The 26,030-nt window shown below is 39.5% G+C and overlaps 1 protein-coding gene across 1 annotated transcript in view; it reads left to right on the top strand.

Moving 5' to 3' along the window:
- The window catches only part of SORCS1 (sortilin related VPS10 domain containing receptor 1), a 438,448-nt gene that overhangs the window by 105,190 nt on the left and 307,228 nt on the right, over positions 1-26,030 (top strand). The window lies entirely within an intron of this gene.

Here is a 26,030-nt window from a genome sequence, read left to right as displayed (position 1 = left end):
ACCCATAACATACCCATTCTTCTGGATCTAGTGGGACAGGCAGATGCAATTGGGGAGAGGCGGTTCTTCAAATAACCTGGCCCCATGCCATGAGGGCCTTTAAAGGTCAATAGCAGCACCTTGAATTGGACCCCAAAACACACTGGTAACCAGTGCAGCTCATGAAGAGAGGTGTAACTTGTGTTCTACCAGAAACACACATAACTGCCTGTGCTGCCCATTCTGCACCAGCTGAAGTTTCCAGATACTCTTCAAGGGCAGCGCATTTCAGTAGTCCAACCTGGGGGTGACCAGGGCATGAGTGACCATGAATAAGTCTTCCCTTTCTCTGTTTTTTTTAATTTATGAGTACAAGAAATGCATAATGGAATCTATTTTCAAAAAAATACTGTTGAGCCCATGAAATGAAACATTCTTTTCATCTGGATCAGTTGATCTGAACATTCCCTAAACTCAAACATAAATGTTAAATCACTGTGAACTTTCTTTACAGCACTGCAAAGCTTTAATAAAACCAATCAATGCAATAAATAAATACCTTATGAGCTTTACTTTGCCAACTAAAGGGGTTCCAAAAAGTAGGTGATTCCTTCAGTCAATCAAGATTAGCCTTGCTCAGCTATATAAAATCTATTTCATATGGAGATAATGAAACATAATTTTGGGGGGAAGTTGAGGGACATGAAAATAACCCTTCTGGTAATAATGAAAAATTCACCTATTTCTGTGTTCTCCAGTGAAGTCTAATAAGTCATTTTCCCTGAAGTTTTATAAGTATATCTATCCATCCATCCATCCATCCTACTTCGGACACCTTATGCAAATGCCTAGCTCTCTAGAGAAGACTCTAATGTTGATAGAAAGAAAATGAAGAAGAGGATGACCAGAAGCAAGCTGGATGGAGTCAGTCACAGTGGTGATGGATGTACAGTTGGAAACCTGAAAGACCAACTTAGGGACAAATCATGGAGGAGATCTATCTGTGTTGTATCTAAAAGTTGATATTGACTTGATGGCACATAATTGATCAATGAATCTGATGTTGTTGTCTTCCCAAGATTTTATTCAACTAAGCCTGGTTCAGCACAGACCTAGGGAACCTCAAAAAAGGACAAATGAGTGACCTACTTTTTCATAAGCCACAGAAGAAACAAACATAGATAAATGAAACACCTAAAAGATACATGTATATGGGGTGCAGAAGGGGTTGTCGTTATTTACTCATTAATTGCAAATTACTGCTAAATACAATAGGTAATTCTCTGAATTTTGTATTCACTGAGTTTTACTGTTTGTGCAATTTGTTTAGTCCTGCTATTTAGGTTTTGAGTGAGTAAGTTTTGCATCAATATACTTTTCATCAGTGCACTTCTTCCGCATATGTCTTTTAATGTACACATTTTGTATTTAACGTTCTACAGAGAAATGCAATTTGTGTATACTTTTTAAAACTATATATGGATTGTTATGTGTACAGTATTTACCCTGAATAGCATGAACATGTTACTATGTGCATATTTTGAATTTGCAGTCAGAGCTATAAATGACATTAAACATCCTAAAAAAGAAAGCTTTTCTTGTCTCTCAGAGATACTCCATCATCTAAATAATAAGAATTCATTTTCTATAGTACTTGGGTATGTCTGGATTTGTGATTTATATTGGGTTATTCAGTGAAAAAGGAAGTCCTTCACATATCCCCCAGTTCTAAGGCTCTTATAAACCAATAAAATTACCATTTTCCATCAGTTCTGTTTGTTGTGTCTTGCAGAAATGGCAGAAATTTTATTAATTCTCAATTCTGTATATATGGTGTCCTTCACTACACAAGAGGCAATTCCTGAGTATTTGATCATGTCATCAGTCATAAAACTTAGTCACAGTGCAGTCTTTGATGTTTGTTCTTTTGTGAACATTTTGATATGAGTTATGGATGGCAGTAGGTACAAAGTTAAATGAACATTGGTGCTTTCCTGAAACATAAAGATTTAAAGATATTCCAGCTTGGCTCATTTCTACATTTCAGAAGTAGACATTATCCCTATGGGAACTCCATAGTGATGAATCAGAACCTATTTGATATTTGAACTCTTCAGTGCTTGCTGAGTGAGAGGATTAATTATTTTATAATTGTGTACCATGTTTCTCTCAGAGAAGTCAAGTGATTTATGCCCTGCCTTTGCTTTGCTCACTTGCCTCCATAAATCATTATCTTAAGAGGCACATATCCCGCTGACTCAATCACTCTTTGTCAATGAATAGTTGCCATTCTGAGAATCATAATGAATTAACTTGAAGTAGACTGCAGTATCACATGGTCCAAATTAAAAATAGACACAATATTAAGCATAGGCCCATAGAGCCAAGATACTTTGTTTCCTTCTAACTCTTAAGTAATCAAATGAAAGGCCATAACCTGGGCTGTGCAGAGCTACAAAAGAACATACAATTCAGTGGCACTTCAGTCAAATCACCCCATCAAAGCACATGCATGAATTAAAAGGGGGACCCACTTCAAATTGAATCAGGTGGCTTCAAAGTACAGATTCAATACTACAACTCTGAGGATAAATGGCAAATAAATTATAATAGGCACACTGTTTAGAGCATGAAGTACATACATCATAACTGGAAGATGTTGAAAATAATATAAAGGCTACATCTTTTGTAAGCAATAGCAGTGTACTTGCAGATTCCAGCTGCTATTGTATTTGTTTATTTAGCCACAGCGAACCATAGCCATGGAACCATGGTAACCTTGAAGTGCTGGTGACCTTGAAGTAGTACTGTTAGCTTATTCTACCTCAAAAGGTAGTTGTTGGAGGAAAAAAATGGAAGAAGGGGTGCTACATATGCTGCATATGAGGACTGAGCTTGAGCTGAACCATTCAGTCGTATCCAACCCTTGGCAATTCCATAAGCCAGCTCTCTCCATGATTTCCGATCTTGTACAGCTTCTTTCAGTTGCTTTATATTTTGGCTTGTATCTGCTTTGATTACATCCAACCAGCACGATCTTTGGCGTCCTTGTCGTCTTTTGCCACTGACTATGAGGATAGTCCAATGAAACAGATGAATAGATGACTGAGTTTTGTGGATAGATTTGAACAAAGAGATTCCTTTTCCTTTGATGTGGATGAAAATATTTATTTATTTATTTATTTTATTTTTATCCTGCCTTTATTATTTTCCTGTGTGCCAGTTCCTTAGAAGAAGTATTTAGTCAATTTCATCACTTGATTTGACCTAATGTTTCATAATCTCTTAATCAGTTCCATAATGCAGCATCCCATAAGAACTGCAAGCAATATTGTGACTTTGTCAAACAAAGGGAAATACTAATCTAAAGTACAAGGTTTACATAGCACTATATTTGGCGTTCCTATATATAATTTAAAACAAATCTAGTATCTGACAACTCAATCTGATTTAACTAAAAAAAAAAGAATTGCAGGGTTTGATGCTTGTGACACTTATTAATCATCTAGTAAATATTTAGCTAGCTAACCTACAGTCTAGTCCCCACAAAGCAAACATATGGTAAATGTGGAAAATAATAAATGTAAATTGGTAAATCAATTTTGTAATTCTCTAGAGATTCCAAGGTGATCTAAATGATACAGTACTTTATGTTCTATATACTAACTACACTCCCGTTTAAAAAGGAACGCCAAGTGTTAACTTGGAGGTATGATGAAAAGATTAGGATTTAAAATTCTCATGTCCTTGATGCACATTTAATAGATCTGGTATGAGACTATTTTCCACGTGCTGATGCTGCCCTTGAGAGGGAATGCCATGCAGGTGCTTGAAGGATGAATATAACACTTTATGAATCAGGCACCTGAAGTCTTATCGTACCAAGTGTCCTCTAGAGATGGTAGTCATACAGAACTAATATTATGTATCTAGTGATAATATCATGCTGCCATGCTGAATTACTTGTATTGCTTTATTTTGGCCACTGTGAATGTCTGGCTGATTAATTCTCATTCAATATAAATAGAAATGATGGCAAGGATATTGCAGATAAAATTGGACAGACATTAGCTGGGACCCAAAGAGCAATTACATACAGTTGTGTCCTTCTCTAAGCCAGGAATGATATCACATTTGTAATGCACAATGCCAGACTTATCTATCAGGGCATTGGGATGGGTGGAAATCCCCTTCATTTAAATTTATGTCTTTCCCATTGATTTGAAAGTTGGATTATATTTCAGTTGACTTTGCCAGTTTTGATAGAAACTGTTTCTTTGACGGCTTACAACCCTTCTTTTCATTGCTTAGAATATACACATATATATAATATACATACATATACATATATATATATACATATACATACATATACGTTATTTTTCTGAACACAATTTTACTTCTTGCCAAAGGAACCATCTGATTTCATGCTTTGGATCTGTAACTACATAGGACTATTGATGACAATCTTACAAAAACTTGCAGTTAGTTTATTAAGTATCCATCCTTAGAAGGACATGTCACGTTGTTCTACATCATGATGCATATTTTTGTAAACAAAGCCATATTACATGTGCTATATTTTTAAGATGCAGTTTGGTCTCAGCACGCACACAAATACAACCATGCTTAGGTTCATCAGCCACCTCTTTGCTGCTTGGGCTACTACTGCTTAATCTTTATTTTCTTATATAGTATAATAGTTGGATGCAGCATGACCTGCTGTTAGTTTTTAATTTGCTTTTTTTTTTTCTCATTGGGCATGCTAAAAGAAATAATCACCTTTTTTCACACACAATCTCAAATTTGAAATATATTCAGCAGCTCTGTTTTATATGGAAAACAGCAGATCCTGATATTAATTTTATGTTTGAATTTATTAAGAAAGAAAGATTGCCCTTTATTAATCACTATCAGATTCCTGAATTTTAGTGGAAAACAGGCAATAAGGACACTCTTTTATGCTGCCCTGGAAAATTCAGATTGTTCCCTGTTACAGAGGGCAGCTCATGGGATCTGTCCTAGTTATATTCTGTTTTCCTTGAAATGTCTTCAGTGATTCCATTTTCATGGTTAAAATCAAAATCCGTCCATGAGTGAAATATGTTAACACTAAGGTCCTTGCTCATAATTGTAGAGGTGAGAGTAGGCATCTAGAAAAGCATTAGAACTTGCATTAGTGAGAAGAGGAGAATTAGCAGCTTACTTAAATTTACTGCTTTTGTTATGCTTAGATAATGCTGTAAATAATGTAATGTAAGTAAGTAATGTAAGCTTTATTTTCATCTGTGCTTCATTTCTTTTCTCTTTGCCTAAAAAGTAAAACCTTTAAAAAAAAAAATCTTACTTTTTTTTTTTTTGCAAGTTTAGAAAAAGCTGAAAAGAGCTATAGACCAAGAGGGAAAGGTAATACATTTTCAGGAAGAAGGTCCACATGAAAATTTGGATGGAGATACATTTGTAGAACACATGTTCTCTCAAATGCAATTCTAAACCTGTTTTATCTCACAATACATGTTTTAATATGTTTTTTCAACTTGAAAATACAATGCAGTATTTCTAAAAGGACACATTTCTACAGTTAGTTCAAACAGTGCATACTTTGGAAAATGAGGTTAAGACCCACTTGTTTCAGAATTTGTAAAGATCAAATTGTTCAAGCATTGTGGCTCTATGTGAGTATACAAACTACCAAGTCTAATCCCTATTATCAGTTTCCTCGTTCAACCTATCAGGTAGTGAATTAGTTGTGAGCTGATAGAAACTCTGATGTTGCTCTGGTATATGTTTGCCTATATATTGGATAAAGAATAAGTAAAGCATAATCAATAAAAAAGCTTTAGGACTATAGTGTTTCTTACAGACCTATAAGGTGATGCATCTGGTATCCAGACCTTTCTAACTTTTAAGTTATGCATACTTGTCAGGAATGGTTTAAAGATAACACCACAACCCATAGACAAAGCTATGCACTTAGGAGGATGACTAAACCTAGGCTTACAAAAGACTGCTGGCTGTGGACCTTACCAGTGGAAAAAGAAATTAAAGATGGATGTTATATTGCTATATTGCAGCAGCATTTGACCAGTCCATAGAGCCTATCTTTACTGATGGTCTATAGTTTGTTTAAATCAACTATTTTTTTAGTTTTTTTTTTTAAATCTCTACTTCTGTATTTGTTGAAGATTGCCTTGCATTTCCATTCAAATGATTTGGAAATACCTGTCCCAACATCTTAAAGGGGTAGATGTGAAATAAAACCAACTCATGGATTTTTAATACCAACCGTTTATGCATTTTACTTGTTTTCCTTTTGGTCTAAAGGGGGAAGTATGACAAAGCAAATGTGAAGCCTCTTGTTCCTTTCTTTGCTTGCTGCTGTTATGAAAATGGCATGTCCAAAAAGGTTTTGCTTGCAGCAGATTGGTGTGATATCCATGTAATAGCAGCATGGGTTCATAAATTTGCAGGATCCGTAACCCTAACTGTAACCCTAATCCATTTGGCAGGGAAAAAAAAGGCATGACACCCCACAAATAAGCAGATGTAACTGATTGGTGCATGAAACTCATTGGAGGACAAAAAAGAACAAGAGCCAGAAATAAATATAATAGGGTATAATGCTGAGAACAATATGGAAATCCTGTTAAGGTCTTGGGCATTATCACTTGCATATCTCCTATGTAAAACACCTAAAGCTCATTTTCATCTATGTAATTATAGTTGCCCTTTATCAGTAGTAGCTGTGTACATGGGTTTCATTATTATCTTACCTGTCTTCCAACAAATGAAAACCATTTATTTGTCTACATAATGACTGCAAGTGCAAAGCCAGTCAGTCTCTCTCTCTCTCTCTCTCACACACACACATCCTAATTATCCTGTTTTGGGATGACTTTTAATGAAAAATAGACTATATCTTGATAAAACAATGGATGCATATTATGTAAGCAATGTGCAGTTATATTTCTGTTTTTCTCATTAACACCATCAAAGGCCAAACTAGATCAGGCTCAGGGCTTACAAGGTTTAGATTTTATTACTTTATGAGTTTTTAGTTTTTTAAAAGCTGTTTGTTAAATTTATTTATTTATTTATTGAATTTCTTTGCTGCCCATCTCATATAGGATGACTCTGGGTGGCTTACAAATAGTAAAAATAGCAATCACTAAAACTGTTCAATATAAGTACCTAAAAATATAAATACATATACAAAATATACAATATACAATATAAAATTCCAGATGGGAAGATCTTAACCTTGGTACCCTCATGGGGCCAACCACCCCCATTAATAACTATCCCCCCTCCCACCCCAGGCCAGGTGGCGTAGCCATGTTTTTACTTCCTTCCGAAAGGCCTGGAGTGTGTGGGCCTGTCTTACCCCTGGTAGTAGCTTGTTCCAAAGGGTGGGGACCATGGCAGAGAAGGCCCTCTTCCTGGACCCTGCCAACTGGCAATCCCTCATGGACAGGGTCCATAACATGCCCTCTATGCCTGACCGGGTGGGACAGGTCGATGTAACGGGAGGTGAGGCGGTCCCTCAGGTAATCTGGACCCATGCCATGTAGGGCTTTAAAGGTGATAACTAACACCTTGACTTGGACCCAGAAGCAAACCAGCACCTAATGCAGCTCGCGCATCAACAGTCTTTTATGTGCCCTTCTAGGGGCTCGTAAGACTGCTCGCTCTGCTGCATTTTGCACCAGCTGTAACTTCTGGATACTTTTCAAGGGTAGCTCCATGTAGAGCACATTGCAGTAGTCTATGCGGGAGACGACCAAGGCATGGGTGACCGTTTGGAGGAACTCCCAATCCAGGAAAGGGCGTAACTGGTGCACAACACAAAGTTGCGCAAAGACCCTTCTGGCCACGGCTGCCACCTGCTCTTTGAGCAGGAGTCGTGAGTCCAGGAGGTGCAGGTTCTGCACTAGGTCTGTCTGAGGCAGAGCAACCCCATCCAGAACCAAAGATGGTAAGTTCCTGGATACCTGGGATAAATTACTATTTATTTGGAGCAAGGGGCTGACAGATGTACTGGTTTAATATTTCTCTTAGTAGCTGTGCTAATAACTGTTATTAATATTTTTTAAAAGCCAAATGGATGTTTTTCAGCTTTAAGTAACAGCCATAGGAGATTATTGGTCAGGAGAGGTCATGGCTGAGGAGGGAAGAAACATTTTCCTTCCAAACATGCTGTGACCCTTTCTTGCTTTTGAGCAAAGCAAAAACAGAATTGGAGATGTACTGCATATTTAAATATGCACTTACATAGCTTGCCCTTGGATCTCCCCAATTGTGAAAGACAGTTTTCAACCAGGAGAGCACTCTCACTTTATCTAGATTCCCAATTATGAAGTGAGGAGAGCTTTTCCTGTGTCATTTATAGAATTCCCTTCTGGGCAAGGCTTGACTGGTGCCACATTAGCTTCATTTGGGTGACAGGGGAAGACTTATTTTCCCAGGCTTTTTAACTGACCTTTTTTTTTAATCGGTTCAATCATGTCTGATTCTTGGAGACTGCCTGGACAAGTCCCTGCAGTTTTCTTGGCAAGATTTTTCAGAAGTGGTTTGCCATTGCGTCCTTTCTAGGGCTGAGAGAAAGTGACTGGCCCAAGGTCACCCAGCTGGGTTTGTGCCTAAGACAGGACTAGAACTCACAGTCTCCCGGTTTCTAGCTTGGTGCCTTAACCACCACACCAAACTGGCTCTCAACTTTAATTGTATTTTAATTTATACTGTTTTAGATTTGATTGATTGCCTTGCTGCTGCCAAGTTTGTGTGGCTTTTTCATCTTGCATTTTACTTGATTTTATTGTACATGTTTTTATTTGAATTGCATTTTTAGTTTTTATTGTAAACCTCTTGGTGAGCTTTGGCTACTGAATGGCTTAATTTTTTTAATAAACAAATAAAATGAGGCATGTACAGTAGCGTGGTAATTTGAAACCTGAGAATCTGGTTCTAAATTACTGGAATTTAGATACTATAGCTTCTGCACCACAGCAATAGCTTGCAATTGTTGGCTTGTTTTGTCTTTTTCTTCAGTGGCAGATGTATTGGGTTTGGACATCTCAGACAACCAGGAAAATCCAGCCGATCCTCTAAAGCTTTTCCTCCTTAGCTGAGTAATTGCCTTCTCAGCAATAAAGTGAGTTGCTAGCTCTATTAGTCCACCAACACTTCAGCCTCTATCTTGATCAGTTGTTCTTTGCTGTAGCCATGTCTTTGTGGACAACCTCAGTAAAGCATAGAGAAAAAGGATTCTGAGCATCTTATCATGCCCATGATAAGTCATATTTGGGGGAACGACGGTAGGACTGACATTTTTATTCAGGATAGTTGTGTGTCACTTCTAATAAATTGTAGCACCTTTCCAAATGACAAATCTCTTCTGTGAGTTGAAACAGTAGGAAAGATATATGATTCATTTTTATGTATTGCTTTTCAATTTCATTCTGATAATGTTTCATGTTGTATTTCTTTAACATTGTATTGACAACCCAGATTTTTACAGCCCTGGAATAACATTTTGGACTTTAGATGTTTAATAATTAATGTTTGAATAAATAAATAAATAAATAAAGTAAATGAATTGGGACTTCTAACAGAGTTTCAGGCTCATATCACCCAGTGATATGAGCAGCTTTCTTTGAAGGTAACACACAACATTATTGTGAAGTATATAAAAATACTATAATCTTGCAGATGGGTATATGAGATGGGTACATCTGACTGAAATCTATCTTCATGGTAGGGTTTAAAGTAGGTATGAAAATGCCTCATGTTTGGAATATTCCCATGCACTTTCTATAAGTTAGAACAAAAGAGAAATTTGTTCAGTGATACCAGATCAGTCCTAGAGACTGTAGTGCGCACATACAAATTAATTCTGTCACTATCCCTCAGCTATTGCTGAACTACATCTCCAGCCAGCATGGTCAATGGTAAAGAATTCTAGGAGTTTGAATTTAACATCTAGAGGACCACAGATTCCCCATATTGATATAAGGGAAGTTATTAAGTTATTGGTCATTGTTTCAGTTTTCATCATGTGGTTATCATTTTATGTCAGAGGCTTGTCCCAGAAACCATAAAATGTTTTTGGTTCTTCTCCTCTGTCATTAATTGTACAGGAGGGAGGGGATAGATTGATTGCTGCTGAGAACAGAGACAGCACCAACCGACATGGCTGAGATGAGACTCCATTGTTTTGGCTATCGCTCTAACTGAAAACTGACACCAACCTGAAGAATGCAGCTGGGAATGAAGTTGTAACCGAAAACAGTTATCAATCTTCAATTTCAAATGAAAGGCGGGAAACGGGATGAGCTAAAGGGGGCGGATCCAGGGAATTTGATTCCCTTGAGTCTTTGAATGGACAGGGACTAGATCTTAAAGAAATTCTTTCCTGAAACATGAATGGCTTGCAGTGAGGTTTCTTGCTATTGAGATATCTGACCCCACGATCCTCACATTTTAGAATCAATAATTTCCACAATTAAATTTAATAAACCAGATTGACTTTATTTTCTGACCCCTCAGAAGCACTGGTGTTATTTCTGTTAAAGCAAACAGACTCTTGATATAAGCACTGTATATCTACTATGTGTTTGCACTGAGGGCATGCATATTTAAGTCCCCTATTGGCTTTTATCTTTCACCTTCATTATGATACAGTTGAGGACATTGTGGAATTTCAGTTCATGTAGTCAAAGCATATTCTTTCTTCTTGTTTTTCTATATGTAGGCAAATCCCAATTCCCCTATCTGCAATCTACTGGCTGCCCTCTTTTACACAACTCTCTTTACAATGCAAGTTGCAAAGCAGAGAATGTGCTGCAGTGGTTGAAACCCAAAGAAGGCTAAACTGTGTTCACTCTGAGACAGTTGCTTCAGGACTAGATGTATTTTTTTAATCAGTTCAATAAAATACTGATCTATTTAAAGCTAGCAAATCCTAAAGTTTGATGAAAAAATTAATGCAAACAAATCTTTCTTTCCTGGCATCACAGAGCTAAGCAATTGAATAATTTCTAAAATTTTGCTAAATTTAAAGGTAAGTTTTCTGGTTAGCAACTTAAGTCATAGACTTTGGCACAAGTCTTCCTATCTTTTTTCCCAACCATCAAAAAAGAGATCATGCAAGTCAAGTTATTTCATTGTAGTTTTAAAATGAGCTTGCAGTGCAAATAGCACGAATTAGCCAGCTTTAAAAAAGTCAACTGTGGGTAGCACTTGGAGGTCTTGGAAATTCCAGAGCTTTTTGGTAGACCATGAAGCTTAAAAACATCTCAAAAGACAACAATGGCAAACTACTTTTATAATGCTGTCACTCAAGCTTCATGGATATAATCAGCAGACATCGATGTTGATTTGACTGTTGGACACCATCAGCACTGAATCAGGGAATTGGAAGAAAGCTTATAGGCCATTATTCTAATACCTTGCTTCATGCAGGAATTCCAGAGCCAAAATGTCCCAGTGAAGGGATGTGTCCCCAGTCCAGTCTCTGATTGAAAAACATCAGCAACACAAAGCTCCTCAGCCCTTTATGTTGTTGTTTTCTTTGATAAACTGTTTTTCCATCACAGTTCTGTCATACTATTAGATCAAAATCTGTTGTCCAGTAATTTAATTGATATTACATCTCTTCTTCTCTCTGGAGCAGTATAGAACAAATCTTTTTTTCCTTCTGGCAGCTCTTCCAGTGTATGGAGATAGTTGTCCTACCATTTCTCCAAGTAATTACATACTCACTTATCCTTTCAGCAGTTATCTAAATTTGTGATAGAATTCTTAGCTCAAGAATGGCTTGCAAAAATGCATAAATTACTGATTGTAAAGGTTATTTATTGAAATGCATGCTATTTTCATGCCAACTGATGTGGAAATTGGACAGAAGAGACCTATGTCAGAATGCATATGAAACTGATACGGATGGATATATGTAAATTGCTTTGTTTATCCTTTAATAGATACTCCACAACTAAAAACACAACTGTAGATGGTTCATTTTGATCCAGTAGCATTCCTATACTTCAAATATATGCTTAAAAGATGGGGTGACTATCCAGGTTGGCAATCTTGAGTTATCTGTTAGGCAGGCTCTTTCTGGGGTGTACCAGATACATGATTGCAGTATTCTGATCTCGGATATCATTAAATGACTTTTGTCATTTATTTATTTCACTGCAATGACAGAAAGCTGGGTTAGTTATTTGTCCTTTGGTCTCTTCCAGTACATAACCCCATATATTAAAGTTGAAACATATATCATGAAGCACTAAAATCTGCAGAAAGGAAGACATGAAACAGTCTTATACACATTTTGGAATACCCTTCAATTTCTTCTGCAAACCAGCTTGCAGAGATCTTAGAAATGAGGTTCATAAGCTTTTCTAATAGTTCGCCAGCAAGCAAGACAATGCAAAACTGAAGTAACTTATCTGACTTCTCAAGGATTCCTGGGAATAAATTGTATTCTACTCACGATATGGACTTTAAATTTATTCTGCTATTATTTCAAAAATAAGCCTGGAGAGAAGGCTTTATAGGCTTCAATAAAATATTCTTAAGACACTTCTTTCATTTTTCACCCACACTTAATTACAATCTGTAAATATGCATACAGCTCTATTACTCATGTTAATCCTGCTACTGATAAGGTAGGGTAGAAGAGAATGGAAATGAACTGGAATATGGATAAGCATGGAGCTTTCATTAGTCTACCTAAAAGTAATCACAGATCCATGACTGGAAATATACATCTTCCGAATACACAACACTAATTACTTCTGGCAAAATAGTGCTTCATCATGCCTATCTTTGCATTGTATTCCTGTAATCATCAAGTATACTTCTGTCCATGATTTTTGCTTTTTGGAGGATGAGAGAGGTTGAGGGGGTAAGATATCCTTGATAAAATAGAAAACATGTTTCACAGAGTTTGGCAAAATAGTGGATTTATTATTCCATATTTTTTAATATTGATTTATTTATCCAATCAATATTAAAGAATGATTTGGCAGAAATATGCTTTGCAGTTAGGAAAAACACGTCATGAAATAATAATGAAAGAAATAGGCAAAACAATATCAAATAACAAAATAATGACATTTGAATGCAGATAGTTTGTCTTTTTTTAAAAAAATGGTCTACTTTCAAAAGCATAAAGAGATGATTAACTGCCTTTATTTCTGTTTACACTGGAAAAAGGAGGGTTTATGCAGATTAATAATTCAGATTGCTTTCTTACCACCCACATCTTTTTTTTTTAATGTTTTATGTCATCCTAAACCGTATGCCTGGAACAGATTAACTGTGTAATTCATTGTACTTCTTCTAAACCTGTATATGTAATTTTCTCATTTTCACTTCCATCAATGGATACTGCCCAAGAATCCCAAAATGGGAAACAAATTTCAGCAGGAAGGGAGTTACTGTATACTCCCATTTTCCATTATGTACCCTGTTTTTATTGCAGGCACCCTCTGCCTGCCCTGGAATTAAAATGATGCTGAAATATCTTGATTGGAACAGCAGTTGCCTTTTGACTGGTATGTGAAGAGAGAGAAGGGTGGCATTCAAGCATATAAATAGAAAAGCTGCTGGCCATGACCCTGCAGAAGTGATTTGGTAATTGTCATGGCTGTTCCCCCCACCCCATAAAGAGTGTGTTTAACAAACCACTTTCAAAGTGGCAGACTTTTTTATTACGCTTAGGGCTACAGAAGGGAACTGCCCAAATGCAGATAATCACTAGATGGCAGGGCTTATTTTTCAGTGACCCTTTCCTGTTATCTAGTGTTTATCCGTTTTTTGTTTTTTTTTGCAGCCCAGATGTCCTAATATAGCTACTGGTTATGTGTGTGTCTGTGTGTGTGTATATATATAAATAAAATAAAATAAAATAAAATAAAATAAAATAAAATAAAATAAAATAAAATAAAATAAAATAAAATAAAATAAAATAAAATAAAATAAAATAAAAAATTCCCTTTTCACCCCTATGGGAGGATCTAGCCCATACGCTGTGCAGATGTTCCTGCACACAATGCCAGCTACTGGGTTTGCCATTCAGTGTATGCTGTTCCTGCCTGTATCTTATACCCTGCCACTATGTGTTGGTCTGTCTGTGAGACCTCTCTGCACAGTCTGCACCTTGGGTCCTGTCTAGTGTAGTAGACCCCTGCTTCTATGGATCTGCTGCTTAGTGCCTGTTCTTGTGCTGCTATGACCGGTGCCTCAGTGCTGTCTTTTAGTCCAGCCCTTTCCAGCCACTGGTAGGATTTCAACGTCAGCCATCTCAGCTATCAGCTGATGGTACATCCCATGAAGGTTCTTGTCTTGCATGACACTTCCTCTGCTTGATCTTCCTCCCATGTCTGCTGCTGCTTCAGGTATTCTCTCAGCAGCTTATCTTTGGGTGCCATCTTACTAAAGTACTCCTGGATGCTCTGGGTTTCATCCAGGACAGTGGCTGTGACTCACACCAGACCCCACCTGCCCTCTTTCTGGCTGGTGTACAGTCTCTGGGTATTTGACTTGGGGTGGAAGCTTCCATACATTGTGAGAAGCTCCCAGGTCTTCACATTGGCAGTGTCCATGTCCTCCTTTGACAAGCTCAGTATACTGGCAGGGTATCTGATGACCAGCAGGGCATATGTGTTGATGGTGTAGATCTTGTTCTTCCCATTGAGCTGGCTCTTCAGGGCCTGTCTTATCCTTTGGTGGTACTTGGATGTTGCTATCTTCCTTGCCTCCTCATTGTGGTTCCCATGTGACTGTGGGATACCAAAGTATTTGTAACTGGTCTGTATGTCTGCTATGTGGCCCACTGGTAGTTTCACACTATCAGTTGTGACTACCTTCCCTCTCCTTACTACCATCTGGTCACACTTCTTTAGTCCAAATGACATCCCAATGTCCTCACTGTAGATCCGTGTCACGTGGATCAGCGAGTTGATGTCTCATGCACTCTTAGCATACAGCTTGATGTCATCCATGTAGAGGAGGTGGCTGATGGTAGTTCTGCTCTTGAACTTGTATCTGTATCCAGTCCATGATCTGGCTGAGGGGGTTCAAGTCTCTGCAGAACAGCAGCAGGGACAGAGGCTTGAACCTTGGTGCCACAGTTGATAGCCCCCTGTGCTAACTGTCTTGAGTTGACTTCCAGTGTTGTCTTCCACAGTCCCACTGAGTTCTTGAGGAAGGTCCTTAGTGTCCTGTTGACGTTTATAGTGCCAGGCATTCACAGATCCATGTGTGTGGCATTCAGTCATAGGCTATTCTGTAGACAATCCAGGCTGTGCTCAGATTCGTCTGTCTGTAATGATTGCCTTATCCCAACGAAGTCAGTCTCACCAGAGTTTAGTGAATAAAACTGATTTATTGAAAGGATAGTATGCAAATACGAAGAAAGCTGAGAATAAGCAAAAGCGCGCCAAATACAAACTAAAAACCCTCGTCTCCAAGCCGATCCCGCCCCCCACCCCAACATCGCAACCACCCCCTCCCAGCATTGGCAAGCGTCAAACATCTGCCTGGGAAAGTAACCTTGAATACATGTCATAACCCAAACACACATTCCTTCAGGGTAACACAAAGATAACAGCCTGGCAGGGCTGGAATTCCCCACCCCGCAGGTGATAGACATGGATCAGAAACATGACATGCGAAACGTTACGATGTATGCAAACCATTGGAACAATGAACATGACACTGTCTAGACCTTGAGTCTCGGGTGATTGCTCTATCTATGAGCAACTGATGTTCTGAGCCTCTGGTGTTGTTCCCAATGCACTTCTGAGCTGTGCTTAATATGGTCCTGTAGCTTGGCAGCTATGATAGGAATTTCCATGTTGAGGGGAAGCAGGTTATTGGCTGATAGTTGGTGCTGTTCCCTTGTGGGGGTCTTTCATGATCAGCACTGTCCTTCCTTGTGTTAGCCAGTCTGGGTGGGAGCCTGATGCTAGCAACTTGTTTATCTGTGCTGCTAAGCATTCATGCACTGCTGTTAGTTTCTTTAGCCAGTAGGTGTGGATCATGTCTGGGCCAGGTGCTGTCCAGCTCTTCATGTTCTTGACCCGCTGTTGGATGTCTGCTACTGTGATAGTGACTGGTTCCTGTACTGGGAGATTGCTGTGGTCTGCTCTCAGGTCCTGCAGCCACTTTGCACTGGTGTTATGTGTCTTCTCTTTCTCCCATATGTTTTTCTAGTAATGTTCCATTCCTGCTGTTAGCGGCTCTGCTGTTACTGTGTTGTTGCACAGCACACCATCGATGGTTCTTCAGAGAACAGGGCATTTATCTTCTTGGCCTCGGCTTCTCTACTGTATCTCCTTAGCCTGGAAGCCAGTGCTGTGAGCTTTTGTTTAGCAGTCTCTAGGGCTTCAGATAGAGTCAGGCCCTTGTATTTTTTCAGTAGCCAAATCTTATCCTTAATCTCCACACCCTTCTGTAGTTTCACCAGATGTCTAACGTCTCTCTGAGTTGCCTTGATCTTAGCCTCCAACTCATTTTCCAGGGGGTGGGGGGTGAGGTACGTACTGCTGTTCTTCTTGATTGTATAGCCAAGCATCTCCAGGATTACAGTGGCTGTAGCATATACCAGTTCATTGGTTGGAGTTATGGTGATAGTAGGGATTGTCATGAGAGCTCTGTTGGCATCTTCTAGCATACTATTTGACAGTACTTCTCCACTGAGCCTTGGTAATTGGTCTCGAGGGTTGACTGTAGCTACTTTATCCATGATCTTATGCCTCATATCACCTCTGTGCTCTATAAAGGAGGGGGTGGCCATGATGTTCCAGCTTCAGGTGCACCTCCAGTTGTTCTTTCAGGTCTTCTTGAGTATGGGATGTAATGTGTAGTTGGTATATCTCAAGTTGTGAGAGCGGCTTCCTCTTCACTATGTTGAAGCGTTTGGTAACCAGCTGTTTCTCAGCATGGATGCAGGTTTTCTGTCCCTTTGTAGTTCCCTCATATGTTCCATATATCCCCTCTCATTAGGTATACTGTTGTAGTAGCATTCCATCAATTCCAGGTTCTCTTGTCTTGTCCATGTATGGTTTGTTCCAGTAGCCCACTTATCATTAGGTTGTCCTGGTTCCCTAACCTCTGGTGCGGACCTTGTTAATCTGGGCGACGTCCGAGCAGCATGACCCTCTTAGTTCATGTCACTCTCGTATTTGAGGTAGGCAGGTGAATCATTTGGGGGTCTTTACCCAAGGACTCCTACCGGTAAGGTAGGTACCAGCAGCGATTCCAACCCCGGTCTCCCACATCAAAGGGTGGCACTCTAATCACTATGCCATTGAGCTGCTCACACACACACATGCACACACATGCACACAGACACATGCCACAATGATGGCATTACTAGAATTTGAATGTTCTGTCCAACCAGGAATCTAAAAATAGTTATGCTGAGTTGCAACTTCATTTTTAAAAAGGTTAGCTCTAACACTGCAGATTTGCTGAATTGTTCCTGTGGTTGCTGCAAGTAGAAGCAAACAGGAACAGTGCCCTGCCTCTCCTCCTGATTGTGGATGTTACAACTCCATTCTCAACTGCTGGTGCTAGAACATGGGAATGGAAATTAGCCATATATTGGGCTGTATCCAAACTGGGCCACTCAAGTTAGGGCAGCTGTAACCCAGGACAGGCCAAAGTGTGATTTTAAAGGAATATGGTGAGGTTTGCAATGCTGCCTTGCCTCCCCCTGTACCCATCATCCTTGTCCAGAATGTTGTCCTTCTCTTGTGTTCTCTGCCTCCAAGCCAAGATATGGCCCTCTATAAGATCCAACCTTTCAGTGAGGAGGAGGAGGAAGAAGTAGAAGAAGAAGATCACAGCAAGTGACAGCACCTGTCTGATCTCAAGAAAGCTAAACAAGTCATAATATCAATAGTATTTGTACATGATTGGCTGAGACAAGCAGGCACCATGATTTTCTTTGACTTCTTCCTTATGGGGTAATAGGTAGGTGCAGGTAGATGAATTTGAGTAGTAGGCAGCTAGAGAAAAAAGCCTTGGTTTAACTGATCAGAGGTTTTTTGTGGAAAATGTATATACTGAAGTACTACAGTACAATATTCTACTGCTATATTCTACTACAATAGAAGAAAGAAACATAAAGCAGTGCAGTTAGCAGCTAAACAAAGGGTATTCATCTTGCTTACCTTTGCTAAATCTCTCTAAATAAATCATCTGGAAAATTGTTGCACACAGAAATTGGGATGTTGAAAAATGGTGACCAGACTAGCAAAGAAATAAAGAATTGTATTCCCTTTTTTGGTAGTTGGTTAGGAAAGTGACAACAAGCCAATTTCATCAATCAAGTGAATGCCATTTAAGCAAAAAACTGTCTTATCATCACTTAGCCAAACTTAGTTGATCTCAAGTTAAGCAAGGTTGGTAGTTGCATGACATAAGGAAATCCTAGAGCTATAGACCAGACTGGGAAATTGAAAATTATCCTAGAAGGAGGCAATGACAAACAACCTACTATTGTTACCAAGAAAACTGCATGGACATGCTCCTGAAGTAATGAGAATTGAGCCTTCCCCCCTCCCTCCCTCCCACAAAAAACGGGTTCAGAGAGCAGCTTAGTCAGGAGTTTGACTTTATGGTTATGTTTGTGCATAAGACTATATCTGTGAGAAGGTATTTGCTGGGGATGCAGGGGACCTGAATACAAGTCCTTGTTTGTTCATAGAGCTCATTGGGTGACTTTCGACTGGTCAGAAAAGGAGATCCCTGGGTAAGTTGCCTGAAGCTCTGAAGGTAGGATATAGATACAATAATAGATGTATTTATTTATTTATTATGGTTTACATATGATTTATCCCTTCCTTAATCAGGATGGACTTCAGATGCTGTACAGATATTAAAATACATAAAAACCAACATGAATCATCAGCAATAAGTTAAAGTAAATTACAAACCCCATTAATATATTGAATAATATGGGCATCAGTGGCTCCAGAATTAATCCCAGAAGGCCATAAGCACATCCTTGTTTCATGGGGTAGGCTGTTCCATAGGGAGCTCCCACTCAGAGAATGCCTGCTGCTGTGCCTCTTCCTGCTATACCTCCTGGTAAGTATGAACTCTCAGCAGGTTTCCTTGGCTGGCTGGATTGTGCTAGCTGAAACTATCTAGGAATTGTGATCTCTCAGGTCCTGGTCCATGTAAGGCTTAATAGGGAATGGCTAGCATTATGAACGGCACTCTCACACATACTAGTAACTAATGCAGCTCCTGCCACAGTGGTATCATGTGGCATTATTGTGGCTTCTTAGTAAGACACTGCATTCTGGACAAGCTGAAGTTTTCAGGTGGCCTTCAAGGGCAGATCCATGTAGAATGAATTACATTAATCCGAGAGATGATAAGGACAAGAGTGGCCATTCTTAACAGTCTCTAGTTCAAGGTAAGACTGCAATTGGTACACCAGATGAAGCTGGGGAAAGCCTTCTCCACCACAGCTTCCATTTGCTCCTTGAGCAGTGATTGGGGCTCCAGGAGGATCCCCACATGCAAGCCTGCTCTTTCTGGTGAAGCACAACTTGTCTGAGAAGCAAAATTGGTACAATCCTGAACCAGCAGGCTTCTGAATTAACCATTCCACCTTGCTTGGGCTGAGTCTGAATCTGTTTTTCCCAATCTAGACTCTGATACCTCCTGGCACTGTCGGAACTTCTACTGCATTTTCCATTGGACCCAGCTGGAGATGTAGAACTAAGTGTCATTAGCATATTGATCATAACTTCTCCCAACAGCTTCATGTAGATGATTAGTAAGTTAGAGAAAGAACCTGACCCTGGAGCACCCCAAAACACAACTTTTGTTGGCTTGACCTCCCCCCTCATATTCCAGCTGGATACACCCACTCAGGTAGGAGTGGAACCACATTAAAATAGGGTCTTCAATTCCTAACCTTTGAGCATGGTGCCTACATATAGCATGATAGACAGTATCAAAGGCTGCTGAGAGATTTAGGGTGTTGTCATTGGTCATCCATGAAAGTGAATAATATGATTTCTGCCCATGCCTGGGGCTAAAATCAGACTACCATAGGTCTATATAATATGTATCTCTAGTGAACTGGTTTTTAAACTGGAGATAATTACACCTAAGGTGTAATGGACATATCCTGGGGTTAATGGAGCAGTCTGTAATTGCTTGTTTGTGAATTGGGGATCCAGTCTGCAACTGCCACTGCCAAGACTTTTGTGTATAACAACAGAATCTGTTTTGTTGTTGTTGTTTGGGGGAGGTAATTACATTATTTGAGAGTGGGAAAAGTGATAATTGAGTCACCCAGTTCAAGAACCACTGCTCTAGAGCTATCTATATTTGCAGTCAAACCACTTCCTTAACAACCTTCCCCAAAAAGAGGGGGTTGGAGATTGGATGTAGCTGTCCAATTCTCTTGAATCCAGGGTTACTTTCTTGAGCAGTGCTTTCATGGCTCCTGGAACCTCCCTATTCCCAATCTGCTTACTGTCTGATTTGACCAGCCAGGTGGAACAAATCATTTTCACAACTGCAGAGGTAAGATCACAGAGAACTCTGTACCACTCCTTGTGACTGACAGCCTCAAGAACCTGAGATAACATTGTAAGAATTACATCTGCGTCTCACTTGATGCTATTTTGGCCAGGTGATCACAACTCCAACAAATGTATTCTTGTTCATTCTTCCCTAATTGGGTCTGGAACCTCTGGACAGGGCAGTTGGCCAACATTCTGCAATCACAATAAGGCTGGAGAAATATTTGCTGCCCTGATCACCAAAGTAGAACTTTGAACTTGAGTTTATGTCTGGTCTTACTCACTTCCTGTTTTCCATCAGATTCCTCAGGAGTCTCTTCATCTGCATCATTTCCTATACTCCCTTGGAGAAGCAAGGAGCTAATCACCTGTAATAGTATATAGAAATGACCTTGGGAGACAGGGGGAAAGAGCTGCAGCCAGGGGAATTGTTGGATAAGAGGGAGCTTAGCTCGCAACAGTAATATGGGAATGGCAAACATCTCAGAAGGGACCGTCCCTAGTTTCTTGGGCTGTAAAGGTATGAGGGAGAAATGTACTTTCAGACTTGCAAGATTCTGTTAATGTAACCATACAATAAAGTTGAATTAGTTCATCTGGGCATGCTTCATGTCCAGATTACCTCACAAGGCTGACGTCAGTCTTGCAAGTCTGAAAGTACATTTCTGCCCCATCATCTTTACAGCCCAAGAAACTAGGGAGGATCCCTTCTGAGGTGTTTGCCATGCCCACATTCCTGCTGCAAGCTAAGCTGCCTTTTATACAACCATTCCTCTGGCTGCGTCTCTTTCCCCTGTCTCCCAAGGTCATTCCCACATTGCATCACTTCCATATTACAGAGGCTAACAAAGTGCCCTCCAATTACTGGGAAAATCTCTAAATGCTGTCTAGAAGTCCTCCAGACCCATTGGGTAGTGAGGGTATTCCATCCTAATCATCTCCTCCTCCCTGCAGAAGTTGGTGGCTCTATTTAATCTAAGAACAAATGTTCTGTTTCTGACAAGGGTCTGATGGAAATGTCTTCCAGAACCAGATCACATCTCATCTGCTCTAAAACCCATATCTAATGTCAGCCAGACCAGTGATTACCTGGGACAATCCCATGGTTATCAAGGTGGCCATGAATTCCTGAGCTGCCTCTGATCCCAGAGAGGAGAAGTTAACATCATCTAGTACTATCATTCTGTATGAATACATAACCATTGCAATCACATCGACCTGTCCCACTGGATCTGGCAGGAAGGGCATGTTATGGACCCCGTTGTCTAGAGAATTTCGGCTGGTGGGGTCGAGGAGGAGAGCCTTTTCTGCCATTGCCCCCACCCTGTGGAACATCTTGCCCTCTGAGGTGAGGTTGGCCCCCACTCTTCTGGCCTTCAGGAAGAGCATTAAGACCTGGCTGTGCCAACTAGCTTGGGGATCCAAGAGTGATAGGCAGCCCTGGGGGTGATTGGTCGGTTAAAGACGCTCTGTTCACCTTTCAGTTTTCCTCTTTTATCTTCTTCTATCTTTTGTATTTTTAAAAAATATTTTTATAATGGTTTTTTTATGACTTTTTTATTTGTAAGCTGCCCAGAGTCACTTTTATAGTGAGATGGGTGGTGTATAAATTGAATAATAAATAAAATAAATTGCTGCAATTACTGTATATTAATCATTTTTTGGGAGGGATGCTGCCATGCAGCTGTGAGACAGTACAGTAATGGCACCCCAACTTCATTAGATCCAATCTCACAAATATGGCCTCATATCTGGCCACCTGTAGAGCCATGCTCATCGCAAAGGTTAGGGTCTCCTAGTAACTGTCATGAGTTAGGACAGTAACAATTATCAATCCACCTGCTGTACCTGGAATGAAGATGGATGCAATACACAAAACCAAAATGGATAGATTTCAATGATGGAGACTTGCCCCACTTTATCTAGCCAGCTCTTGGTAACACACACCATGTCTTTTCTCCTATCCATAATTACGGTTGGATTTATTGCAAAAGATGCCATTCAGAAGCTTCAACCCACAATTCATATACTTGGCTTATTGGAAGGCCAGAATAGAAACAGGAAATACATTACCATCTTCCACCTTACTTTTCTCTGCACATCTCAGCCCCCTCAGCTGCCTTGTCCCCTCTTGTCCCATTGCCCAGTGCCAGATACTACACACCAGCAAAAGTCAGAAAGCTACAATAAACCTTATCAGTAAGTCACCTGTTCTCCTATTTCCCTAATGCAGCAATATACTCCTTCCTCTGCTCCTACTCATTCACCCCACTACCACCACAACTGACTCCAACCAATTGGAGTCAGAAAGGACCAGGACCTCTCCTTTCCTGTTATCTCATCCCATCCATTTTCTCCCTTTTTATCTCAATTCTTTTACAAACTGTAAATAAGGAAGTTTTTTCTTCTTTCTCCTTTTCTTTGGATATTCTAACTCTTCCACAGTCTCCACTGAAGTGTGCCTCCAGACAGCCCCAGGCAATGGGATCCAGACCAAAACTAGAGTACAGCACACATTAGTGAAATTTTCACTTTCTCTTAGCTTCCCCTTATGATTCCCAGCTCTTCCTCATTTTCTGCTCACTTCAGTCTTTTCTTCCTTCCTCCTCTTCCTTTTCTCTTTCTCCTTGTTTTTTTCCCCCCATTTTTTGCCAACCCTGGCAACATACAGCTGATCTAATCCCACATTCTCAGATCATCTTATCCACCAAACAAGCAGTTGACACCCCACAGACAACAAAGAAGGGGGGCAGGCTTCTAAGTCTTAATAGAGACTCTTGGCTCACCCAAAACACAGCATCCATAGAACCCAAGTCTCCTGTCTCAGTTCATCCAGCTCCAACTTTCTGGGCACAGAATTGCCTCCCCAGTCTGCAGCAGTGATCTTACTCTTCTGGAAAACACAACCTCTATGGATGTTGCTCATCCACTGATCTCCCGTATAGAGCTTCACTCCAGTCTCAATTCCAGATCAAGTTCTTTTTTAGAAGACAAAATGGCATTTACTCTCAACTCTTTAAGGTCTTTCCTATTGTCGATTTCTTCACCCTAGTATTCATAAGACTCTTAGTTATAGCTATTTCTATGTAAATGTGTTTAATTTTAGTGATTCTCCACATTTTAAAATACAACTCACATTTTACATTTACCCACCCACTTTGGACGTATGGACCCTGGGTTTCATCCCAAATACATGTGCATCTCTCAGTCACCTGGATTGTTTATACCTGCTCTAAGCACAGCTTTTCTTTTTGAAGAAGGGAGGAAGAACAGCCTTTCTAATTCTATGCTTGAGTTCTTCCTTTGATACCATAAGATGAGGAGGTCAGAAAGAAGAAAAAATAAAATCCTCACGTGGCTCACCATTCTTCTAAAAGTGATAAGAAAACTATTCCTATGTGAAGGAACTTACTTCTGAGTAACTAACTCCTCGTACTTGTTATCACTTGCATCTTAGAGTGCAAAGGTACAGAAAATTTCTCAAAGATGCAGAGCCAATGGACACTAGAAAAGGCAAATTTACTGTTGAGTTGCTGAAAGAAATTCTACTTGTACAGTACAGTTTTAGACAACCTTCTGCATTTTTATGATTGCATCTTAAGCAGAAAACTGCTACTGAAAAATATGTGAGCTACAGAAATATCAGGGGAAGAGAACTGAAGGAGTAATAAAAGGAAAAGACTCACTACATGTTAAGAGACACATTAACATTTGAATAATTGTTACAAGATTTGAAATACAGCACCAGAACTAGTTAGCTTTCTCCCATTCACTGGGGAGAGAGACAGAGATGTTAATTTGGGTCTAGGAACAAATAAAAATAAATTGGTTCTCTCTCCGTATTAGGTTTTATTAACTCACCTCCTCTATACACATACAAATTATGCCAAAACAAACATAATTTCACTACCTCCTGCCCCTCTAATCCTCCTGTGTTCAAAGTGGTCAAGAAGAATCCTTGGTAGGTAGAACTGGCATGTACTTCTGAATAGTAAGGAAAGATGGTATTGATTTACAATCAGTTAATGAGCCATTTGCAGCTTCAGTGAAACACCCATGTGTTCTTAGGCATGCATAGTTTATTTTTACTGCTTGGCATTAAGGAAGGAACAAGAGTAACTTAGAGAAAGACAGAGCTGGTATATATGTCTCACTCGCTGAGATGTATTTTGGGGTCTGTGATTAGGAAAAGACAGTACCTACAGTGGCAAATGTTGTTTCAGGCCCAGTTAGCTCTAGTGGGAGTGATCAATTGAACTATAACTGATTTAATGATCCACTATGCATATTTACACATGGAAGACTTAATAGTTGAGACAAACATGTGCTACTATCCCAGTTTTTAACATCTTCTGTTGGTCCATTCATCCTTTCTGCTTGAAAGGCAGAATGCATGATGGAAACAGGGAGAAGAGTGTATCAGTGAAAGTTGTACCATACGGGGTATATTTCATGAAAAAAACAGAATATCCTCATTTTTGAAAGTTGAAATTTTTTCACTGTATACAATAATCACCAAAACTTGGTAGATTTGTTCATTGTGCATAGTTGAACATATTTGTAACCCTAGCACCATTATTTCTGGGGGGAAGGTCTTTCTTATCCTGTATCTTCAATCATGGAAATTTTCTAGTAGCAATGAAGTTACTGTGTCTTATGCAGGGTTCTCTTGTGATTACTTCTGTGGAAACTGCCATTCAGGATGGACAGGATGGATAGTGAGCCAGCCAAGCTCTCACTCACTGCCTTCATTGATCTGTTAACTGCCTCGGATGTCTGTCCTTTATAAGTACTCCGAGCAGTCCTTAGAGTGAAATGTTGTGAGGTGGCCAACGCAACTGCTTTCTTCAGACTCATAATATCTAGAGGGTAGATAGCTACCTGGAAGATGCCTGGTAGCATTATTGCCAGGAAGATCTGGTGCTCAGAAAAGATTATCTGAGGAGAGGAATATGGAAAGACTTGGGTCTTCCTACCTTCTCAAGCACCAGATCTTCCTCCAGAATCTAGGGGTGGATTTTCTTGGGCCATCCCAGATGAATGTAAGCTCTGTGGAAAAGATGTGGCATTTGCAGCTATGAAATCCTGAAAACCATATTATAAACTGGAATTGGCAACTTTTTGTTAGCCAAGAGCCACAATTAACATTTTGAAGAGAATAAAGGATCACAAAGTAGACTACATCACTTTAGTGAATGGGACTGAATTTGAGGGAAAATTGGAGACTTTTGGTTTGTTTTTTTTAAACTGTAATATATACCTATATTTGGGCTTATATGTCTGTTTCCATTTGTCACTTCTTTTTAATAATCTTAGAGGAGGTTCTCAGGGCCACAATCAGTCCATTAGGAGCTTCCTGAACTTCTAGGGCTATAGGTTGCCTACTTTGGTTTTTCATCGATAGAAAAATGTAAATAAAAGCAGCCTCTAACAATAAAATAAATCTTATTTAAAGTCTTATCAATCTAGATAGTCATTACCAAACATGAA

The sequence above is a fragment of the Candoia aspera genome, chromosome 6 (genome assembly GCF_035149785.1).
Source record: "Candoia aspera isolate rCanAsp1 chromosome 6, rCanAsp1.hap2, whole genome shotgun sequence".
NCBI classification, from domain to species: Eukaryota; Metazoa; Chordata; class Lepidosauria; order Squamata; family Boidae; genus Candoia; species Candoia aspera.
This window is presented reverse-complemented; position numbering and strand designations above follow the sequence as displayed.